Source organism: Triturus cristatus, chromosome 5_2 (assembly GCF_964204655.1).
Source record: "Triturus cristatus chromosome 5_2, aTriCri1.1, whole genome shotgun sequence".
Taxonomy (NCBI): domain Eukaryota; kingdom Metazoa; phylum Chordata; class Amphibia; order Caudata; family Salamandridae; genus Triturus; species Triturus cristatus.
Window position 1 is genome coordinate 1,020,438,093 of NC_140588.1, and position 17,625 is coordinate 1,020,455,717.

Genomic DNA, 17,625 nt, shown 5'->3' on the forward strand with positions numbered 1-17,625 from the left:
GATCCTAAATTGAATGAAGAGTTTCCATCCTGATGGTGCATTATAGACAAAGACATTGTAACCAAGACCACTGCTCATTCTGAAGAGGAGCTCACCTTTTCTGGTGGTTCTTGGTCCAACAGCAACCGGGACACCATCAGACAGCAGACTAAGAAGCGTAGAAAAGTAAAAAACAGAAGGCAGCAGGCCTCTTCCATCAATGCAGCCAGGATCTGGAACACTATACATCAGGACCACTTCAACACTTCTCCAATTTAGTAAAAAGTTGAAGAATGACCTCTTTAAAGAACACTGCATCACAATGCATTACTCGTTCTCAACCTAGCTTCTTGTCCTATAGCACCTTGCCTTTATGCTTGTCCTTGACCCTGTACAGTGCACTGCTACCTTACGACTAGGCCTGCACTATAGAACTACCATGCACAGACATAAGTACATTAGCCACTAAAGGGTGATTAGCACTGGAATGATGCGATTGAACCTCCTAATTCCTTAAATAATCTCACAGCCTTCAAGGGACTTAGTCTATGTGAGTTTGGCAATAAATACTTGAGGTGTGATTCTCCAATCAATTCTGGATAGCAATAGTGATTGTACTTGAGAATAAAATCATGTACAGGAATGGAAGGTTTAAGTAATTTCAGTATTCTAATAAGTTTCTGGGAACCTTTAACAGCAGAGATTATATTGTCCAAAAGGTTCGAGTTTTACACAGCATAAACCAAAGAGACTGGGCACAGTAAGGGATGGAGAGTGTGCAGTCAAACATCTGCAATAAATTGGGACAAGGTTGGAATGAATATAAAACTAAATAGTAGGGAAATGTCTACATCAAGACAACACATATAGACTCCTCAGAGTAAATGTGGGCTCTTTGCAAAGCTAAATGGTATTTACTTTATAAGATGGTGCATTCTGCAGCACACATAGAAGTAGCATATCGTCATTATTTAATGAATGTTTATGTGTAGGAAGGGACACCTTTATGCACAAAAACAATCATTAATGGTGTTTTTCTCTTTCTATGTGTGCTGCAGAATGCAGCACATATAGAAAATGCAAAAAGGCGGAGAAGTAAAAGTGTTCTCCTTGTTGCACCAATGTAACGCCTTATTTTGCATAGATTTAGTTTTTGGCGCTGCCTCAGATTTACAGATCCTTGTAAATCTGGGGCAGCATCAAAAAGCAATTGGTGTTATGGTGGAACACCCACAGCAACACCCATTGCATATGGGCACTGTTAGAACTGGGATTTCTGGTTGGCTAGGGCTTGCGCCAAAGCCAGGCAGAAACCACCACTCTAGTCAGGGCAAGGAAGTTACACGCCAAAGATAACCCCTGCTCACCCTCTTGGTAGCTTGGCACGAGCAGTCAGGCTTATCTCTGAGGCGATGTGTAAAGCGTTTGCGCGCGTACCCAGTAACAACACCCAAGGCCCACCACAAAGAAAACTCCACACAAGGTATTCTATAAAAATAGCCTTTGTATTCTACACAACACATTAGATAAAAACACACACTTTACAATGTGCCAACAGGCACGGGCAGAATTTACAAGGGATTATATGTACAGGGGACAGGGCCACATGGACCACTGTCCGAAATTAGCACTCTTAGAACTTAGGAATAATACTTTAGAACATAGCACAAAATAACATATATAGCACACAACCAGTACTTACTGGTATCAGGTAAGTACCACCTACGCAACCCTAACCACCTTAGGAGAATGTCACGCAGGGAACTAGGACCTCACTAGCACCACCTGTACTAGGAGAAAACAAACAACCACCTAAGTATCACAATACCTGTAGGGGTAAACGCACATTACACATGATGCCTAAAACATTCAGAGGTGTAGGGAAGGAAAACACATGATGCATAAAAATACATTCAGCGGTGTAAAGCAAGGCACATGATGCATAAACACACATTCAGAGGTGCAGGAAAGGAACAATTGCGCAAGAACTCATATGCCACCACCTGTGGCAGTCCCTAGGCCAACTGGCCTTGTCCAGGCTAGGACGCCCTGTCCCAGTAAGGCTGCGCCAGCTGCACAAGCCACAAGCGCAAGATCCCAACCTAAACGTTGCAGCTGCCCACTAAGTGCTGGGCAGCTGTAGGAATGAGCGTGGGCACCACTGTGCCCTTCCAAACACAAATCTGTCGCTCTCGTGGGGAGCCTCTCTGGGCTCTAGCTAAAAAGAATGCCCCCTAGAGCCTTCGTGGCTCTGAACCAATAAGGAGCCGTCGTTAGAGTCCCTCTGGACTCTGAGCAAGTACTGCCCCCGACGTTGGAGCCTCACGGGGCTCGTGGACACTGCAGAAATGCCCCCTCTAGGTTGGAGCCTCACGGTGCTCGTGGACACTGCAGAAATGCCCCCTCAGCACATGCGCGGAGTCCCCCAGCCCTTTGCACTTACCGGGCTGCCTTCAGGGGACTCCCGCGTCGTCTCTGCTCTCTCTGCTCCGGCGGACGGGAGGACTCTGAGGCTTCTTTTGCACCGCGGAGGGGCAGGCACCGACAACGTGCCTCGCGCCCCCTCCGCACAAGCTCTGGCCGCACTCCTACTCACGGTCCAGCAATAAAGTCTTCAAAAAGGCAGGGGGGCAAAGACTGGGCCCAGGGGCCAGCTCACAGGGCCCTCCAGCAGGGAGGCAGTCCCCAGTGGCGGTCTCTCCTGGCGCCCAGCAGCAGCAGGCCCCCCTCAAGTTGATCCTGCAAGAGAACAAATTGTAAGGGGACACAGCCCCTTTTTATACAGTAAAAGTCTTTGTCTGAAGGTGCAGGGAAGGGGCGAACCAGTTACAACAGGTTCCTGAGCACTTTGTTTTGCTCAGCCCCTCTCCCTATTCACTGGACAGACCAGGGTCATCAGACGCACCACAGGGGCCGAAGCCAGCATTGTGTGGGGAAAGCCCTGTCCTATTCAGGACCCAGGTGTACTCCTCCCCAGCCATCAGTATGCTAAGCCCCTTTTTACCACTGGGTGACTCCTCCTGACTCTGGGGAATCCCTAGCCCGTCACATGACCTCAACCAGCCAATCGCCAGACAAGCCACACATTTCATACTGCACACCGAAGTGCCCACTTCTAGAAGTGGCACTTCCACACTAGGCACATGCACGCCGCACACATCATGGCGCAGCATTCAATCACACGAGTCCGCACATACCAAACTCGGGCCTGCACACCCCACGCATCAGGAACTACCAGGACCCATACATTCCCCCATGCATTCCTATGGGAGGGCAGGCCAACCTCACAACACGCACGCACTTTACCCTGGGACACAGCGGTAAAGTGCGCAGAAACCAAAAATCACTACACCAAGTCACCAATAAAAAGCAAAAAGTTTCGGGGGTGAACCTGCCAGAAGGGCCAAGTCCAACACAACCCCCTTCCAGCCAAAACGCAGGGTAGACCAATCACCACCGTGATGGTCTTCCCTGCTTGGGGCGATAAAACACGGACGCAGGCCCGCAACGGCAGGGACACTCTCCGGTTTTACGCCACTCTGAACTCACATGGTTTCCTCTGGAAAAACTCGGCGGACCAACTGGGCTACCCCCCTGGTACTCCTCAGCTGTCCGCGGCCAGGACCAGGCCCTAGGCCATCTAGGCGCCACTGGTCCTTGCCTAACCACAGAGTGGGGGGTAGTAACCCCTGGCACATAGTGACCATTTTCCACTCTACCCCTCATCAGGGCAGTTCTAAACTGCCACTGATCCTCCAGCCTAGGGTCTGTACCCTCAAGCTGACCACAAGTCACGGGAGAGGCTCTCCTCCCCCTACCTCTTCTTCTAGGGTTCCGCCCTCTCTTCCTCTGAGAGGCGACCCCGTAACATAACTCACCAACCAGCTCAGGACCCCTCCCTGAGAACTGGTCTCCCACCCTAGGGTTTAACCCCTCAGGTTGCACCGGGGTCAGAGGTGGGCTCTCCCACCCTTTGCACCCCCTTCCAGAGTCCTGCTCCCTACCAACTGGGGCGGTACCTCTGGAAGAAGAACCAGTCAGGACACTTGTTACAGTAGTCCTACCCTTCAGGTCAGGCTGCTCCTGAACCTGGCCTCCCAACCTCTTGTCTAGAACCGTCGGTGGAATAGTTGCCTGGCACTCCAGGACTTCTGGGGACTTACACACCATCCCCCTGAGGCTGACACATGACCCATGTGTCGTGTGACTGTCTGTCTGGCGCAGATCTCCCGTCCCCTGTCCACCTGACAGTGCGCGAAGATCCCCCAGAACAGAAGTGGCGCCACCCTGGTCCCCCCAAGAAGATCTAGCCCAACTGGCTAGTCCCTGGTCCACTGGTGCATCCACTGGGAAACTCATCCCCCAATCACTCCTCACGCCGGACTCCTGTACCCTCCCTACCGGAGCTGTACTGCCAGACTCTAGAACCACAGGAGCTCTGTTTACAGGCGCTCCAGGTCCTCTACTCACTAGGAGATCCTCCTCAAATGGGCTAACAGGACAGCCTAGGTCCCCAACCTGGTGTTCCCTCATGAAACCATTCAAGTCCTGAGGCAGGGTTTCGTACGTCCGGGGACCCTCGGTCACCCACTTACTCCTGCTCCACTGAGCCAGGCAGTAAGCCCCTACACCCTCCTCGCTATCCTGGGACCTAGCTGGGCTCCACTGAGCCTCTTCCACCACGCTGGGCTGGAAGATACCTGAACCACTACTTTTGGATTCACTCCCTAATGACTCCAGAGAACCTTTAGCGCTTTCCCAGCGCTCTGCTTCCTCTGCCAGCTCAAGTGGCGTAGACAATCCACACCCCAACAGGTGTTGGCGCAACCCTGGAGAACAACTACGGAGCATCTGCTCTTTGACAACCAGACCATACATGGCAGAATAACTGCGTTTCGGGCTAAGACCCGCCCAATCGTCTAGTGCCTCCTCACATTCACCCACAAACTCGTCCCAAGCCTGGTGAGACAGCTTCCTCCTGCCCCTGAATTTCAACCTTAACTCCTCCTCCTGGGAAACAGGTACCAGACTGGGGGAACTGGGACTTCCTACACTGAAATCTATCTCGCTGCCACCACTGGACTCAACCCTCCCTGGGGAGCCCAGAAAACTAAGACTGCGCGCAGGGGATAGTCTACTCTCCAGAGCTGATTTCTCCCTGGTGAAGGCCCTCTCAGCCTCCTCTATCCTCTCCTGCGCTAAGACCCTCTCGGTCTCCAGCTTTTTCTCCTCTATATTCAGCTGCGCCATCCCCCGGGCATGCTCTAACCTGAGCTTCTCCATGGCCAGCTGATGCTCCCTTTCTTCCCTCCTATCTACCCACTCCTCTGGGGACAGGGAAAGGGATGGGGTGCTGCTCGTGACACTGGACCCAGCAAGGGACTCCCTATCTATGGGGTCTTCACTTTCTACTGGCGTCCCCGTCAGGTAACCTTCCTCCTCTTCAGATTCCTCAGGGCTCCCTTCAGACCCACCACCCTCTTGGCGTGCGGCCCGGGCCCTATCTTCCTCGCTGCGCTCTCGCTCCCACTCATCCTTTTGCCATAGGATCAGGTTATCCCTCAGTTTGGACTGGGTATCTGACTCACCCACCTCTATGTCTCTCTCTTCACAGAACCTTACCAACTCCAACCTACTGTATCTAAACAGACCACAGAAATTAAAAGCAGGCTCCATTTTGGCGGACATTCTCGAGAAGAGTTTAACACAAGGAACCTGGGTGTCTGAGCTAACACAGGAGTACATAATTCACAAAGGACACCTTTAGGAGAGGAAATAATGGAACTCAAAAAACAATAATGCCCAAAATGTGATTTATCAAAATGCAGAGTTTTGTGGTGCAGCCAGTCGCTGCTGCGGTACAGCGCAAACGCAAGTCCAAATCCCACCACTGATCACCAATGTTAGAACTGGGATTTCTGGTTGGCTAGGGCTTGCGCCAAAGCCAGGCAGAAACCACCACTCTAGTCAGGGCAAGGAAGTTACACGCCAAAGATAACCCCTGCTCACCCTCTTGGTAGCTTGGCACGAGCAGTCAGGCTTATCTCTGAGGTGATGTGTAAAGCGTTTGCGCGCGCACCCAGCAACAACACCCAAGGCCCACCACAAAGGAAACTCCACACAAGGTATTCTATAAAAATAGCCTTTGTATTATACACAACACATTAGATAAAAACACACACTTTACAATGTGCCAACAGGCACGGGCAGAATTTACAAGGGATTATATGTACAGGGGACAGGGCCACATGGACCACTGTCCGAAATTAGCACTCTTAGAACTTAGGAATAATACTTTAGAACATAGCACAAAATAACATATATAGCACACAACCAGTACTTACTGGTATCAGGTAAGTACCACCTACGCAACCCTAACCACCTTAGGAGAATGTCACGCAGGGAACTAGGACCTCACTAGCACCACCTGTACTAGGAGAAAACAAACAACCACCTAAGTATCACAATACCTGTAGGGGTAAACGCACATTACACATGATGCCTAAAACATTCAGAGGTGTAGGGAAGGAAAACACATGATGCATAAAAATACATTCAGCGGTGTAAAGCAAGGCACATGATGCATAAACACACATTCAGAGGTGCAGGAAAGGAACAATTGCGCAAGAACTCATATGCCACCACCTGTGGCAGTCCCTAGGCCAACTGGCCTTGTCCAGGCTAGGACGCCCTGTCCCAGTAAGGCTGCGCCAGCTGCACAAGCCACAAGCGCAAGATCCCAACCTAAACGTTGCAGCTGCCCACTAAGTGCTGGGCAGCTGTAGGAATGAGCGTGGGCACCACTGTGCCCTTCCAAACACAAATCTGTCGCTCTCGTGGGGAGCCTCTCTGGGCTCTAGCTAAAAAGAATGCCCCCTAGAGCCTTCGTGGCTCTGAACCAATAAGGAGCCGTCGTTAGAGTCCCTCTGGACTCTGAGCAAGTACTGCCCCCGACGTTGGAGCCTCACGGGGCTCGTGGACACTGCAGAAATGCCCCCTCTAGGTTGGAGCCTCACGGGGCTCGTGGACACTGCAGAAATGCCCCCTCAGCACATGCGCGGAGTCCCCCAGCCCTTCGCACTTACCGGGCTGCCTTCAGGGGACTCCTGCGTCGTCTCTGCTCTCTCTGCTCCGGCGGACGGGAGGACTCCGAGGCTTCTTTTGCACCGCGGAGGGGCAGGCACCGACAACGTGCATCGCGCCCCCTCCGCACAAGCTCTGGCCGCACTCCTACTCACGGTCCAGCAATAAAGTCTTCAAAAAGGCAGGGGGGCAAAGACTGGGCCCAGGGGCCAGCTCACAGGGCCCTCCAGCAGGGAGGCAGTCCCCAGTGGCGGTCTCTCCTGGCGCCCAGCAGCAGCAGGCCCCCCTCAAGTTGATCCTGCAAGAGAACAAATTGTAAGGGGACACAGCCCCTTTTTATACAGTAAAAGTCTTTGTCTGAAGGTGCAGGGAAGGGGCGAACCAGTTACAACAGGTTCCTGAGCACTTTGTTTTGCTCAGCCCCTCTCCCTATTCACTGGACAGACCAGGGTCATCAGACGCACCACAGGGGCCGGAGCCAGCATTGTGTGGGGAAAGCCCTGTCCTATTCAGGACCCAGGTGTACTCCTCCCCAGCCATCAGTATGCTAAGCTCCCTATTCACCACTGGGTGACTCCTCCTGACTCTGGGGAATCCCTAGCCCGTCACATGACCTCAACCAGCCAATCGCCAGACAAGCCACACATTTCATACTGCACACCGAAGTGCCCACTTCTAGAAGTGGCACTTCCACACTAGGCACATGCACGTCGCACACATCATCGCGCAGCATTCAATCACATGAGTCCGCACATACCAAACTCGGGCCTGCACACCAAATGCATCAGGAACTACCAGGACCCATACATTCCCCCATGCATTCCTATGGGAGGGCAGGCCAACCTCACAACACGCACGCACTTTACCCTGGGACACAGCGGTAAAGTGCGCAGAAACCAAAAATCACTACACCAAGTCACCAATAAAAAGCAAAAAGTTTCGGGGGTGAACCTGCCAGAAGGGCCAAGTCCAACACAACCCCCTTCCAGCCAAAACGCAGGGTAGACCAATCACCACTGTGATGGTCTTCCCTGCTTGGGGCGATAAAACACAGACGCAGGCCCGCAACGGTAGGGACACTCTCCGGTATTACGCCACTCTGAACTCACATGGTTTCCTCTGGAAAAACTCGGCGGACCAACTGGGCTACCCCCCTGGTACTCTTCAGCTGTCTGCGGCCAGGACCAGGCCCTAGGCCATCTAGGCGCCACTGGTCCTTTCCTAACCACAGAGTGGGGGGTAGTAACCCCTGGCACATAGTGACCATTTTCCACTCTAACCCTCATCAGGGCAGTTCTAAACTGCCACTGATCCTCCAGCCTAGGGTCTGTACCCTCAAGCTGACCACAAGTCACGGGAGAGGCTCTCCTCCCCCTACCTCTTCTTCTAGGGTTCCGCCCTCTCTTCCTCTGAGAGGCGACCCCGTAACATAACTCACCAACCAGCTCAGGACCCCTCCCTGAGAACTGGTCTCCCACCCTAGGGTTTAACCCCTCAGGTTGCACCGGGGTCAGAGGTGGGCTCTCCCACCCTCTGCACCCCCTTCCAGAGTCCTGCTCCCTACCAACTGGGGCGGTACCTCTGGAAGAAGAACCAGTCAGGACACTTGTTACAGTAGTCCTACCCTTCAGGTCAGGCTGCTCCTGAACCTGGCCTCCCAACCTCTTGTCTAGAACCTTCGGTGGAATAGTTGCCTGGCACTCCAGGACTTCTGGGGACTTACACACCATCCCCCTGAGGCTGACACATGACCCATGTGTCGTGTGACTGTCTGTCTGGCGCAGATCTCCCGTCCCCTGTCCACCTGACAGTGCGCGAAGATCCCCCAGAACAGAAGTGGCGCCACCCTGGTCCCCCCAAGAAGATCTAGCCCAACTGGCTAGTCCCTGGTCCACTGGTGCATCCACTGGGAAACTCATCCCCCAATCACTCCTCACGCCGGACTCCTGTACCCTCCCTACCGGAGCTGTACTGCCAGACTCTAGAACCACAGGAGCTCTGTTTACAGGCGCTCCAGGTCCTCTACTCACTAGGAGATCCTCCTCAAATGGGCTAACAGGACAGCCTAGGTCCCCAACCTGGTGTTCCCTCATGAAACCATTCAAGTCCTGAGGCAGGGTTTCGTACGTCCGGGGACCCTCGGTCACCCACTTACTCCTGCTCCACTGAGCCAGGCAGTAAGCCCCTACACCCTCCTCGCTATCCTGGGACCTAGCTGGGCTCCACTGAGCCTCTTCCACCACGCTGGGCTGGAAGATACCTGAACCACTACTTTTGGATTCACTCCCTAATGACTCCAGAGAACCTTTAGCGCTTTCCCAGCGCTCTGCTTCCTCTGCCAGCTCAAGTGGCGTAGACAATCCACACCCCAACAGGTGTTGGCGCAACCCTGGAGAACAACTACGGAGCATCTGCTCTTTGACAACCAGACCATACATGGCAGAATAACTGCGTTTCGGGCTAAGACCCGCCCAATCGTCTAGTGCCTCCTCACATTCACCCACAAACTCGTCCCAAGCCTGGTGAGACAGCTTCCTCCTGCCCCTGAATTTCAACCTTAACTCCTCCTCCTGGGAAACAGGTACCAGACTGGGGGAACTGGGACTTCCTACACTGAAATCTATCTCGCTGCCACCACTGGACTCAACCCTCCCTGGGGAGCCCAGAAAACTAAGACTGCGCGCAGGGGATAGTCTACTCTCCAGAGCTGATTTCTCCCTGGTGAAGGCCCTCTCAGCCTCCTCTATCCTCTCCTGCGCTAAGACCCTCTCGGTCTCCAGCTTTTTCTCCTCTATATTCAGCTGCGCCATCCCCCGGGCATGCTCTAACCTGAGCTTCTCCATGGCCAGCTGATGCTCCCTTTCTTCCCTCCTATCTACCCACTCCTCTGGGGACAGGGAAAGGGATGGGGTGCTGCTCGTGACACTGGACCCAGCAAGGGACTCCCTATCTATGGGGTCTTCACTTTCTACTGGCGTCCCCGTCAGGTAACCTTCCTCCTCTTCAGATTCCTCAGGGCTCCCTTCAGACCCACCACCCTCTTGGCGTGCGGCCCGGGCCCTATCTTCCTCGCTGCGCTCTCGCTCCCACTCATCCTTTTGCCATAGGATCAGGTTATCCCTCAGTTTGGACTGGGTATCTGACTCACCCACCTCTATGTCTCTCTCTTCACAGAACCTTACCAACTCCAACCTACTGTATCTAAACAGACCACAGAAATTAAAAGCAGGCTCCATTTTGGCGGACATTCTCGAGAAGAGTTTAACACAAGGAACCTGGGTGTCTGAGCTAACACAGGAGTACATAATTCACAAAGGACACCTTTAGGAGAGGAAATAATGGAACTCAAAAAACAATAATGCCCAAAATGTGATTTATCAAAATGCAGAGTTTTGTGGTGCAGCCAGTCGCTGCTGCGGTACAGCGCAAACGCAAGTCCAAATCCCACCGCTGATCACCAATGTTAGAACTGGGATTTCTGGTTGGCTAGGGCTTGCGCCAAAGCCAGGCAGAAACCACCACTCTAGTCAGGGCAAGGAAGTTACACGCCAAAGATAACCCCTGCTCACCCTCTTGGTAGCTTGGCACGAGCAGTCAGGCTTATCTCTGAGGCGATGTGTAAAGCGTTTGCGCGCGCACCCAGCAACAACACCCAAGGCCCACCACAAAGGAAACTCCACACAAGGTATTCTATAAAAATAGCCTTTGTATTATACACAACACATTAGATAAAAACACACACTTTACAATGTGCCAACAGGCACGGGCAGAATTTACAAGGGATTATATGTACAGGGGACAGGGCCACATGGACCACTGTCCGAAATTAGCACTCTTAGAACTTAGGAATAATACTTTAGAACATAGCACAAAATAACATATATAGCACACAACCAGTACTTACTGGTATCAGGTAAGTACCACCTATGCAACCCTAACCACCTTAGGAGAATGTCACGCAGGGAACTAGGACCTCACTAGCACCACCTGTACTAGGAGAAAACAAACAACCACCTAAGTATCACAATACCTGTAGGGGTAAACGCACATTACACATGATGCCTAAAACATTCAGAGGTGTAGGGAAGGAAAACACATGATGCATAAAAATACATTCAGCGGTGTAAAGCAAGGCACATGATGCATAAACACACATTCAGAGGTGCAGGAAAGGAACAATTGCGCAAGAACTCATATGCCACCACCTGTGGCAGTCCCTAGGCCAACTGGCCTTGTCCAGGCTAGGACGCCCTGTCCCAGTAAGGCTGCGCCAGCTGCGCAAGCCACAAGCGCAAGATCCCAACCTAAACGTTGCAGCTGCCCACTAAGTGCTGGGCAGCTGTAGGAATGAGCGTGGGCACCACTGTGCCCTTCCAAACACAAATCTGTTGCTCTCGTGGGGAGCCTCTCTGGGCTCTAGCTAAAAAGAATGCCCCCTAGAGCCTTCGTGGCTCTGAACCAATAAGGAGCCGTCGTTAGAGTCCCTCTGGACTCTGAGCAAGTACTGTCCCCGACGTTGGAGCCTCACGGGGCTCGTGGACACTGCAGAAATGCCCCCTCTAAGTTGGAGCCTCACGGGGCTCGTGGACACTGCAGAAATGCCCCCTCAGCACATGCGCGGAGTCCCCCAGCCCTTTGCACTTACCGGGCTGCCTTCAGGGGACTCCTGCGTCGTCTCTGCTCTCTCTGCTCCGGCGGACGGGAGGACTCCGAGGCTTCTTTTGCACCGCGGAGGGGCAGGCACCGACAACGTGCCTCGTGCACCCTCCGCACAAGCTCTGGCCGCACTCCTACTCACGGTCCAGCAATAAAGTCTTCAAAAATGCAGGGGGGCAAAGACTGGGCCCAGGGGCCAGCTCACAGGGCCCTCCAGCAGGGAGGCAGTCCCAGTGGCGGTCTCTCCTGGCGCCCAGCAGCAGCAGGCCCCCCTCAAGTTGATCCTGCAAGAGAACAAATTGTAAGGGGACACAGCCCCTTTTTATACAGTAAAAGTCTTTGTCTGAAGGTGCAGGGAAGGGGCGAACCAGTTACAACAGGTTCCTGAGCACTTTGTTTTGCTCAGCCCCTCTCCCTATTCACTGGACATGCCAGGGTCATCAGACGCACCACAGGGGCCAGAGCCAGCATTGTGTGGGGAAAGCCCTGGCCTCTTCAGGACCCAGGTGTACTCCTCCCCAGCCATCAGTATGCTAAGCTCCCTATTCACCACTGGGTGACTCCTCCTGACTCTGGGGAATCCCTAGCCCGTCACATGACCTCAACCAGCCAATAGCCAGACAAGCCACACATTTCATACTGCACACCGAAGTGCCCACTTCTAGAAGTGGCACTTCCACACTAGGCACATGCACGCCGCACACATCATCGCGCAGCATTCAATCACACGAGTCCGCACATACCAAACTCGGGCCTGCACACCCCACGCATCAGGAACTACCAGGACCCATACATTCCCCCATGCATTCCTATGGGAGGGCAGGCCAACCTCACAACACGCACGCACTTTACCCTGGGACACAGCGGTAAAGTGCGCAGAAACCAAAAATCACTACACCAAGTCACCAATAAAAAGCAAAAAGTTTCGGGGGTGAACCTGCCAGAAGGGCCAAGTCCAACAGGCACCATATTTACAAAGCAGCGTTAAGCCACAAAGGTGGCTTAACGCCAATTTGTAAATATGGAGCAGGGAATTGCGCCACGGGAAAGTTGTAAAAACTGGCGTTCCGGTGACGCAATTCCATTGTACATATGCCCCACAGTATCATAATAAAGGCGTTTAAATGTCGAACTTGCAAGGTAGTAAAATTATTCGGAATGCTGGCGATAGGGCCACATGTAACCAAATTCCTTCTGATTGCGAAAAAGGTGAATACTTTTGAGAAACATCACAGTTTTCTGTTAAGAAAAGAAAACTAATTCAAGGTGCTTCTTATGGCTTATCACTCAAATAGCTCCCAGAGGAGTCGAACATTTAAGGTGGGAGGGAGCACACCCTTGGTATTATGGTAGATACAGTTCATCGTGTTTTTTAATTACTTTAGATTAGAAAATTGTTTACAATCGGTGTTGGTGCTACCAGTGCTTGCATTTCTGGGCAAATGTTGATGGGTTCTTGTTCATCTTTAGCACAAAGTATCATGTAGATTTCAAAGCAAAAACAAATCCAAGCATGGTAAACAGTCAATGGCAAGAAGATTTCAGAAGAATAGATTATAGAAACCAAATAGAGGACACCTATAGCCATATATTAATCATAGGCGAATTCGTTGGTTTCTAACAGTGTCCTTAACGTGCAGCTCAGAATATAGCATTATGTTTATTTCAAATTAATAAGCATTGCAACTCAACGAAGAACAAGCACAAAGAAAAACTTTCTTTTTGAAAAAAATGATATAGCACTTAGGAGTTTTTATCATCTTACAACACAAGTCTAAAACGATATTCATATGTTACAGGTAAACAACAGTAAAAATAATTTGCTTAAACGCATAGACACACATACATTCACACAAACACATACAGACACACACACAGATGCTCATTCCAAACTCATACATGCGCATGCATGCACTCTCCAAATCGCAAATACACAGAAATTCACAAGCACATAGTCAAATACAAACAGACACCAGAAAAATGTACATGCACACAAATATACTCTCGAACAAACACAGACAGGTTTACAAACCCACTTATATACACATGCAAGCACAAATCATACAAATGCACCGCAAACGCACACTTACAGGAACACACACTCACTCATCAAACACACATACACATCGACACACACACTCTCACAGACATATATAAGCAGACCACAAACACACTCTTCTAGATACACAGAAGTACATACATACTGTACCATGCAGAGCTACACACAGTGGCACACACACACACACAAATGTATAACATACATGGAAACACACATATGCACAGACGTACTTACACATCTAAACAGATACCCATGTAGACAGGCATATAAAGACTGACACACACACACAGGTTGTTCCACACACTGACATATGCATACACACAAACACACACGTGCAAAGAACCTGTATCTTCGGACAAAGACATATTTTGCAATTGTGCACATGAGTTTCAGAGATGTCCTCATCTTTGGCAGTCCCTCTGATGGACCTGGCAGGAGCACCTGAAAAAGATTGGCCCATAGACAGTGTTTCAAGAACCCTGAGTGACTCAGTGCTTCCAGATGAAGATCATGTTTATGCAGTGGCAGCTGTATAGGATTCGTCAGAACGCCCTTTGTGAAAATCTCACATGCTTCATGAACATTGCAGAAGGGAAAGCCAAGAAGGGGAGAAACAAGGGCATGTTGATGAGGAAGGTGGTGTGGATGCAGTAGGTTAAGGATGCAGTACAGGAATGGATATATAGGATGGCAAGTGGACTCATACAGGTTTTAACAACTGCTGACTTTTTGATATATAAATCTCTGCCAGATTTTGGATTAGTGTGTTTGCAAATCCAACTAATTAAGTTATGTATTTATTTAGGAGTAATCTATAGCACTACATGTCACCTAAGGAACTTCAGAGCATTATAACAGACGACATGTGAAATAGAGTCCACACACATGTGTAGGATGGCTAAGAGTATTCATTTGGTCTCAAAACAGTGGCAGACTTCATTGAAGGCGTGTTTGAAAACTTCAGTTTTCAGTAGTTTCCAGAGCTTGGGTTCACAATCATCCATGCACAGGATGAAGGGAAGAGACTGTTCCAAAGATTCGCTCACTGAACACCCAGAGGATGTGTAACCTTAGTTTTGACTCTTACATGAACACTGTGGGATCAAGTGAGTCAGTGAGGTGTATACAGTCCCTCTGGAGTATAATGGCATGACCATTTCTCAAACTATCTGGGGCCTTTGTCACAGTATGTTCTGTGTATCATGCACATTGTTTGTAAGTTAATCCTGAATTCAACCAGGCCCCGGTGGAGAGCTTTAAGTACCCACTTGATAAGATCCCATATCATTATTAAATCAGGATCGATTAATATCTATGGGTATCATTTTAGACAAAAGTCTGAACATGCAGAAGCACATCAGATCCCTCACCAAAGGAGCTAACTACCAACTCAATATCCTGAGGAAACTCAAACCCTATCTTCCTGCTCATGACCTAAAGGTGGCTGTGCAAGCACTAGGGATCTCAAAGTTGGACTATGGTAGTGCAACGGTTTGCGGATTGCATAGAGTAAAGGCAGCTCCTCTTAAGGTTGCCCTCAATTCTTCTGCTAGGCTCATAACTGGCACTAAAAGACTCAACCATATTTCTCCGGACTTGCTGGCCCTGAACTGGCTTCAATATGAAGCTCGGATACAGTAAAAAATTGCAAGCATGGCACACAAAGCCAGACAATTCAAGACCTTGTAATGACCGTGTTGTTAAAGGAAAACGATGTAATGGCAGCGTTGTAAACGCTGTTTACCTCCAGAAAGGACCTCAAAAAACAAGAACCTCAGTTTCATCACTGTTAAATTTGAAAGGGTTTTGTTTTATCCTATGTGCAACCTCAGACATGCATGCTTGAAGTTTAGCAAAGAGAACGTAAAACAATGGTTTCCAAGAAAACATTCAATAAAGTAAATCAATGACATATAAGTTATGAGGTAAGTCTGTACATCATATATGTAGAGAGTACCACCTGCTTAGTAAGTTGAGAAACAGTAAATCACAACATGTCCCAATTGGCGCAAAATATAGGACCCGTTTAGAGTTTGGCGTAGAGGGTTCTCCATTATAAATGTGATGGAATATCATCCTTGGTTAGAGTTTTGGCAGACCAACAGTATGTCGGTGTCAGAGCTTACTCCAGCTCTGTCGCCTACATACTCCTGCAATGGCTGGACAGAGTAAGACATCCAACCTGATGCCCAATTTTGAGATGGCTTTTGTTTACTCTCTGTCACTGCCAGAGCCTGGCAGTGAGTGACAGTAAAATAGAAATTTAAATAATGAGTCAAATAACATTTTTAAATGATCTCCCATACAAGGGAGAAAACTCCCACTGTGTTTTGCAGCCAGTAGTTTGACATTTTTCAAAATACAAACTCCTGCTTTAGGAGTTTTTTTTTGAAAAATGTAGAACTCTGGAATAGTTTGGTGGCTGACCATCATGTTTGAAGAAGCCATATATTAGAAGTTTTCTATATTGACACGAAACGCCGTTACGTCAATATAGAAAGATACTTTGGGCGATGCACATATCTTAATGTGGCAGATAGAATGCCCAACAGGTTGATTGAGTAAAATTCTCTGCCACCCTGATGTACATTAATCCGTGCCCAAAACTTCAAATCAGGCCCAGAGTTGTAAATGTTTAGGTATATTGTTCCATCAATCACATCATATAAATACAGAAACATATGCAAAGTGCTGTCAGCACAGAGCACAAGTGAAGGTGAGCAGTTTATATAAAGGTGGATATAAAAGAGTTTTATGAGCACAAGGACCGTTTGTTGTCCATTCAAAATGGCTGCATCAATTTAATTAGATCCATTTCCTACGTGCTCTTAGTGACTAATTGAACATGGGCACACAAAAGGTTTGACTGTGATCATACTATTAGTAACTTGACTTATGTGACATACCGAGAATATTCTTCTATGTCCTTGGACTCTTGCCACTATGAGTCAAAACATTGACTCCAAATACTAGAAATATGTGGCATGGCCTAGGTAGCCAAGGAATCTGTCATCTGAATGGACTGCCCCCGCGTCCTGTGGCCCCCAGCAGTTGGGGATTTGGACCCCCGTTCCTAGCCAGCCGCATACGAGTGCTTGGCGACAGATCGAGATCGGCTGGGACATGGAAGCGAGCCGAGGGGGGCTCGCGCAGGCAGCAGTAATGGCACGTGACAGGGATGTGTAACCTGTGTCAGACGGGAACACAGTGGTCTCTGGAGGTGATGTGGAGAAGTCTTCCTGGGCCAGTGGGTACCCCGATGACCACAGATGAAGTCACATGATGACAAAGGCACGTAGAAAGTGACACGGGGGAACCTCAGCTGGCACAGTGGGGTGGTATACTAGCAGAGTTGGCTGTTTTTTCAGTGACAATGTTGTGTGCCGGCGGAGTCTCACCTCCCCAGGACTTCCCACTTGTTACAATTTAGCCGTCTGCCTGCGATGGCAATCTCTGCAGCTTGTGGCCCCTATAGGCTGGGCCAGACGACCCCCAGCCTAGTGGGTGGCTGATGGTGGGCATTCGGCTGGGACCTGTCTGGTTTCCTGATGAGGACCATGGTATGCCCGGTAAGCCTGTGAGGATAGCAGTTGCCAGGGAAGCGATTCCCATCATGGAGAGACTGCTGCAGTGGCCTTCCTGTTTAGCCATGCATCAGGAAGAAATTCACTGCGCTTGTGGAACCCACTGGAAGATGGGGATCCTGGGGTCAGTGTAAGTGGCCAGTTTTTAGAGAAGCATTGGCCCCTAGCCTAAAGGACTTAGAAACCGGGGGTTTTCTTGGACTTGGCTCTTGTGGCAAAGTGACTTGTCAGACGGGTCTGGTGCACTGAAGCACCCTGCACTGC